Source organism: Bufo gargarizans, chromosome 4 (genome assembly GCF_014858855.1).
Source record: "Bufo gargarizans isolate SCDJY-AF-19 chromosome 4, ASM1485885v1, whole genome shotgun sequence".
Classification (NCBI taxonomy): Eukaryota; Metazoa; Chordata; class Amphibia; order Anura; family Bufonidae; genus Bufo; species Bufo gargarizans.
The window spans coordinates 482,428,755-482,436,143 of NC_058083.1; positions in this window are offsets into that span (position 1 = coordinate 482,428,755).

Consider the following 7,389-nt stretch of genomic DNA (forward strand, 5'->3'; position numbering starts at 1 on the left):
GCTGGACCCATTTTGGAAGCCCTGCAGATATCTACAATTATAAACCTGTAGCTTGTGTCAGCTAAGGCCAACAAAACTACAGAGAAAAACTGCTTATAGTTATAGTATTGGGACCCTGAGTTCGGTGGCTTATTAACCCTTATGTGCTTCCTGTCAAGGGCACCAATACAATTTGGGAATTGAGTCCTCTCCTTGAAGTCCTGGGCTATATCAAACCACTGCTGCCTGGTTGGATGTGGGAGCACAGAAGATGGTGGCACATGTAGCCCGTACCACGCCAGCAATTGTGGAGGTTCCTAGTCTAAATTCAAAATGTAAAGAAGAAAACGAATTGCCAGTCGCCAGATATCTGAAATGAAAAAAATATATAATAATACACAAAATATCACATGTTTTTAATTCAAATACATTACTTTACGCTATTTAATGGCAATGTGTCTGGCAAGTTGAAATAAAATTATACGATACCACAAGATTTGGACTGAATACTTGATATTGATATACACTTTAAAGTAAGAAAACCCATTTAGCTACATCAACTTCCAGACCATTACCAGATACACACAGGTGACATATCCTCATCATCACAGCCAGGATTATAAAGATTAACCCCCGCGGAACTTGATTCTGGTGTGACTAATAAATGACTTTGTTTAACCCCACGTTACTTTATACAAAGTGGTCGGCCCAAAAGCATGTGTACTACTATTACGTACTTAAACATAGAAGAGGTAAAGTTCCGAATACACAGGCCATAGACCAAACAACTATGTATTGGCAAACAGTGGATCATTCATGTCTGAGTCTGATAATATAGTCTTACCTTAAAGTAATAATGAGACGTTCTCCAGGTGACACACTCCGCCGCATGTTGGTGTCCTGGAAAGTAAAGGCAGGCCGCAACTCCCCCAAAAGCCGATCAAATGTAGCCACCGACATGCCGCAATAATTAAAGAACTTCACAGGGTGCGCACGGAGGTCAGAGTACAAACCAACAAATTGCCCTTTGCAGGCCCCCTGCGAAATTATAGGATGCACCCACATCCGCTTCCTCCGCGGTTCCTCCTCTATCATTTCTGGCCGCTCTCCAAAACAGTGGAAGACCGGCCAGTGCAAGAACACATGCTGAGTGGATGATACAATGAAAGTGTGGACATCCTGCAAAGCGAAATCCAAACAAATGGAGCTGTCTAAAAAACTAATGCATGCTGGGGGTATTTTATGTGTTTGCAGTAACAGGTGAATCTAGAGGATGGATCAGTTTTTTTCACGTGTGTTAAAAACGCATGCAATCTGCATGTCATCCACGTGCAAAAAACGCAATAACGCAACGCACTCGCATACAAAACGGATGGCAGACACAACCAAAATCGCGCGATTATCACTGAACGCACCCTGAACGCATCCGGACCTAATCCCTGACGCTCGTGGGAAAGAGACCTAAAACTGAGACATATTCTTCTTGGTGTTTCTTATGAATCCACTTCTGGCTTTGGCTAAAAAGACTGGATGAAAAACTGGTATAAAAACTGGGGGGGGGGTCATTTACAATTCTGAAATACGCCTAAATTAGGCGCATTTCAGGTTTAGAAGGCTGCGCAGTGGTTAGTTGCTCCGTGATCTGTGACTTTTCCCCACTTATGCCAGGTCTAAAATTGGGGGGTGCTGTGGGCAGAGAAAGGGACTCATTTATCATTTTCTCCGCCTGTTTTAGGCCTCATGCACACGAACATATTTTCTTTCCGTGTCCGTTCCATTTTATTTTTTTTGCGGACCGTATACGGAACCATTCATTCCAATGGGTCTGCAAAAAAAAAAAAAAAGCTACTCAATATGGAATGCACACGGACGTCATCCATATTTTTTGTGGATCTGTTTTTTGCCGACCGCAAAACACATACGGTTGTGTGCATAAGGCCTTAGACGTAGAAAATTGGATAAATGTTAGCCAGCTAGGAAACCTGTGCCTCTTCGTAACGTCTGCGGATCAACCGCAAGCTATGGGGCCTAAAACACCAGTCTTAAGAATTGTGCCCCTGTGTCTTTTAAAAAAAAACACCATGTGTGAAACTACTCTTACTTCTCTCTCTACAATCTGTTGTCAATAATTTTGTGCCATGTCATTTTAGGTTTCTAGCACTAGATGTCGCCACTTACTGCAGGTTTGGCAGTAACGCCAAACATTTAATGCGTCATAAATGTGAACAAAACCACTCAGCTGATAATATGGCGATATGCTGGAGTGCCTATTAGTAAAGGACACCACTGCCTCAACTTATGTTTTGGGTGTTTGAGGTGAGAGCCCTTTTTCATCCAGAGGTTCAGGAGCATGGCGGTGGGGTTTTGTGTACCTCCTGCTATAGTATAAGGAAAAGAAGTATATCAGTAGACTCAGCGTCCATCCGTGGCCATGTACCAGTGTTACCAGGGCCATATTTACAGCTCAGTCTGCTTGAATGAATAATGCAGCACTACCTTAGACTTCCAGATAAAGACTCATGCAATACAAAGTTCTTGAGACCACATGTAAAGGTGAGCTTTTAAAATCAGTATAGCCCATACAGGTGTGCACAATTCCATCAATACAGATGGAAGCGCTCATTGCTGGAGCTATGCAGCAGGGCACGGGAGCGCATAGTTCCCTGCTCTGCTGCCGATCACCACCATAGGCTTCAGGCCTAGTAGGCCTGAGGCCTATGCGGTAGTGAAATCCTGGCTCAGGCGTGCGTGATGACGTCACAGCACCACAGCACAGTGAAGTGTGCGTGCCTTCCTCTGCGAGCAAGCGCAGGTCAGTATTTAGCTTCTTTTTTTTTTATGTGCCAACTTTGGGGGACACACAGGAGGACATGGGGACACACACACAGGAGGACATGTGGGGGAAAAATATCATGGTGGTATACTGTGTGGGGGCATATTATTATGGGAGGGATTACTGTGTGGGGGCAAATTATTATGGGAGGGATTACTATGTGGGGCCAAATTACTATATGGGGCAATGTGGGAGAAATTACTGTGTGGGGCAAATGGCTGCTGAGGAGTGAGGGGTGGGCAAATTTCCTATTGGTTGCTAGGGATGTTGCTAAGCTCAGACAAAGACATTGCAGCCTTCTCATTGGCCCACAAGCAAGAAGCAGGAGGGTACTGATGAAAAAAAAAAATCTAGAATATTTGCGATTACGAATATATAGCGCTATATTCTATATTTTCCCGAAATCTCGTAGTGCCGATATTTGTGATAAAAATTCACGATTAGAATATTCACGATCAACACTAATGCTGAGATTCTGATCTTACTGTAAGTTATATTCATACGTTGTATCCAAAAAAAGGAAAAAACATTAATGGCACATCCACATGCTATGCTTTGATCTATAACCTTCTCAGCACAATTTACGTCGCTTCTCAGTGTAATAAATAGTATACAGCCCCCTGATATATGTACTGTACATGAGGCATTGGTATACGTTTTGATCCAAATGCATAAGCCCCATCACCACGCCAAGGTTGCCTCCTTGAGTGGGGCCTACTCTAATTTGACTTTTTTTTTATTTTATCATAGTCCGCGATTTTCACGCAACGCACAAGTGATGCGTGAAAAACAACTCTCATGTACACAGACCCATTGAAATGAATGGGTCCGGATTCAGTGTGGGCGCAATGCGTTCGCATCACGCTTTGTACCCGCGTGGAAAACTCACTCGTGTGAAAGGGACCTTAAACCTCTGGAACAGCAGCATGGCCTCCCATTGAAAACAATAAGAGGCGTACACCACGCATGTGTTTGCGCCAAAATTCTGTTAGCAAAATCCCCCATGTGAATATCCTCTAAAGCAAGGACTTATACCTCCCTTTCCCACTGGATGCACTGCTTATTCTGGCACACAAAAAACGCATAAAAACTGCAGTGGTTTTTAATAAAACCATATTTGCTGTGTGTGAAGGGCGCAACTGTGAAAGAACCCTAAGGGCTCATGCCCATTAAGGTAAGGGCCCCGTGGCTGTATTGCAGACCGCAAACAGCGGGTCGGCAATATACAGACACGGGTAACCGGCCGCGTGCACTCCGTCATAGCACAAATCCTATCTTTTGCGTAATAGAGGCACGGATCGGAAGCCCAAGGAAACACTATGAAGTGCTTCCGTGGGCTTTCGGATACATACCTCTGCACTGCAAAAGATAAGACGTGTCCGCATCAGCAGCACAGAGTTCACACGGTCAGCGCCTGTGTATTGCAGACCGCTATTTGCGGCCCGCAGCATGGGCATGGAGCCCATACTGTCATGGTCTTACCTTCTTACTGTTCTCCTTCGTTTGACATGTGCTGGCGGCCATCTTGGTTTCTGGGTTTCTTGTAGCCTCCCACCCTGCGGCTTCTCCTTCCCACTGGGAGGAGCTGGATGCCTAGCTCATATATATAGGAGGTCTGTGGCTTCAGTTCCTTGCTTGGTCCTCCTGTGTTCACATGCTTCTAAGACTGCTGCTGCTTCTGGTTCCTGATCCTGGCCTCGTCTGACTACCCCGTTGGTTCCTGATCCTGGCTTCGTCTGACTACCCTGCTGGTTCCTGATCCAGGCTTCGTCTGACTACCCTTCTGGTTCCTGACCTCTGTCTACGCAAGACCCTGCTTCGGTTTAGCCATCCGTTTGGACTTTTGCTTACAGCTTGATTTTCAATAAAGCCTTCTTATTTCCACTTATCTCTTGTTGTACGTCTGGTTCATGGTTCCATGACATTAGGACCAAGCCATGAATTCTGACGGTACAGGGCCATCCTCGCTACCTACGCTGGTTGCCAGACTTGATCAGCAGGATCACCTGTTGGGTCGGTTCGCTGTGGCGTTGCAAACCCTGCTTGAACGCACGGCTCATTTCGCTTCCGTTGCCGATGGGTCGGTTGTCGCTCCTGGGCCCGCTCCTACTGCCGCTCCGGTTGTTGCGCCAGAGTCTACCCCGACACCTGTTGCTGCGCCTGCGGTGTCTCGGGGTATGACCGGTTCTGCCCCCCTTCCACAGCGCTTTGGGGGAGAGCCAACTCAGTGCCGAGGTTTCCTTAACCAGGTGGGCATTTATTTTGAGTTGCTGCCACATGCCTTTCCTACTGAGAGATCAAAGGTGGGCTTCTTGATCTCGCTGCTCTCGGACAAGGCCTTGGCCTGGGCCAGCCCTTTATGGGAGAACAACAATCCGGTGGTTGCCGAGTTTTCCGGTTTTGTTGCTTCTCTTCGGAAGGTATTCGATGTGCCGGCTCGTGCTGCCTCTGCTGCGAAGCTCCTTATGTCCATCAGACAGGGTTCACGATCCGTAGCTGAATACGCCATTGAGTTTCGTACCCTGGCAGCAGAGGTGGGCTGGAATAATGAGGCTCTGGTCGCTGCTTTCTCTCATGGTCTCTCGGATGCCTTGAAGGATGAGGTTGCAGCTAAGGACCTACCAGTGGAGCTCGAGTCTCTTATTTCTTTCCTGATTTTGATTGACACCAGACTCAGGGAGAGACCTTCCTTTAAGGAGAGCCTGCGGAGGTCTTCTAACAGATTGGCGCCTACGTTTGCTGTCCCACCCGTGCCTCCCTCTCCTCCCACGCCTCCTGGGGATGACTTGTCTGGGGGTGAACCCATGCAGCTGGGGTTTGCTCGCCTGTCCGAGGGGGAGAGGGTACTCCGGAGACGCGAGGGCCGATGCATGTACTGTGGTCTCGGTGGGCATTTTCGGTTGGCATGTCCGAACCGTCCGGGAAACGCTCGCACCTGAGATCCTGTCGGGGGCAGATCTTGGGTGGAGTCTCCTCGTCCCCGGTTTCCCGTGTTGACAAACCACTGATCACTGTTGTCCTCTCCTGGGTCGGGGGCTCGGTGACGACCCAGGCGTTGGTGGACTCTGGTGCTGGTGGTTTGTTCATTGATAGTGTGTTCGCTGCCGCCAATTCCATTCCTCTGCAGCCTCGAGGTTCCCCACTGGCTCTTGAGGCGATAGACGGCAGACCCCTTCTGCCGCCACACGTGACTCATGAGACCCTTCCAGTGGGGATAGCCATTGGTGCCGTTCACAGAGAGTCGGTCTGTCTCCAGGTGATTTAGTCTCCACACTACTCGGTGGTCTTGGGGTACCCCTGGCTCCAGAAGCATAATCCGACTTTCGATTGGAGATCGGCCGAGATCCTCTCGTGGTCACCGCAGTGTGGGGCTAGTTGCATCCATGGGCCTGTCAAGTTGCTGTGTACTTCCTCGGACTCTCTGTTGCCTCCTGAATACGAAGAGTACCGGGATGTATTCGATAAGGTGCGCGCGGTTGCCCTACCTCCGCACCGCCCATACGATTGTGCCATAGAGTTACAATCTGGTGCCGTTCCTCCTCGTGGCAAAGTCTATCCACTGTCGGTAGCGGAGAATGAGGCCATGGAGGAGTACGTGAGGGAGGCGCTTTCACGCGGACACATTCGCAAATCCTCGTCCCCGGCAGGGGCTGGATTTTTCTTTGTGAAAAAGAAGGGCGGTGAGTTGAGGCCTTGCATCATCGATTACAGGGGTCTCAATCGCATCACGATCAAGAACGCTTACCCGATACCCTTGATTTCCGAGCTGTTCGATCGCCTCAAAGGGGCCACGGTCTTTACCAAACTCGACCTGAGGGCGGCATATAACCTGGTAAGGATCAAGGCGGGCGATGAGTGGAAGACCGCGTTTAACACCAGGACCGGTCATTATGAATCCTTGGTTATGCCCTTTGGGTTGTGCAATGCGCCCGCAGTCTTCCAGGAATTCATCAACGATGTTTTCCGTGACCTGTTGCAGCAGTGTGTGGTGGTCTATTTGGATGACATCTTGATATATTCTGAATCCATGGAGGCCCACATTATGGATGTCAGACGAGTGTTGCAACGGTTACGAGAGAACAGGCTGTTCGGTAAGCTTGAGAAATGCGAATTTCACCGATCCCAGGTAACCTTCTTAGGTTACATCATTTCCGCTGAGGGGTTCTCCATGGATCCTGAGAAGGTTTCGGCTGTCTTACAGTGGCCCCAGCCCAGTGGTCTCCGTGCCCTGCAGCGCTTTTTGGGCTTCGCCAATTATTATCGGAAGTTCATCAGGGACTTTTCCATGCTAGCCAAGCCTCTCACGGATCTGACCAGGAAGGGCAGTAATTTCCAGGTCTGGCCGCTCGAGGCCATCCGAGCTTTTGAGGCTCTAAAGTCCGCCTTTGTGTCGGCTCCGATTCTGTCGCATCCCAACCCTGGGTTGCCCTTTGTCCTCGAGGTGGACGCGTCTGAGACGGGAGTAGGCGCCCTTCTGTCTCAGCGTAGAACACCAGAGGGTCCTCTGCTTCCTTGTGGGTTTTACTCCCGAAAACTGTCTTCCGCGGAGTGCAACTATCAGATTGGTGACAGGGAGT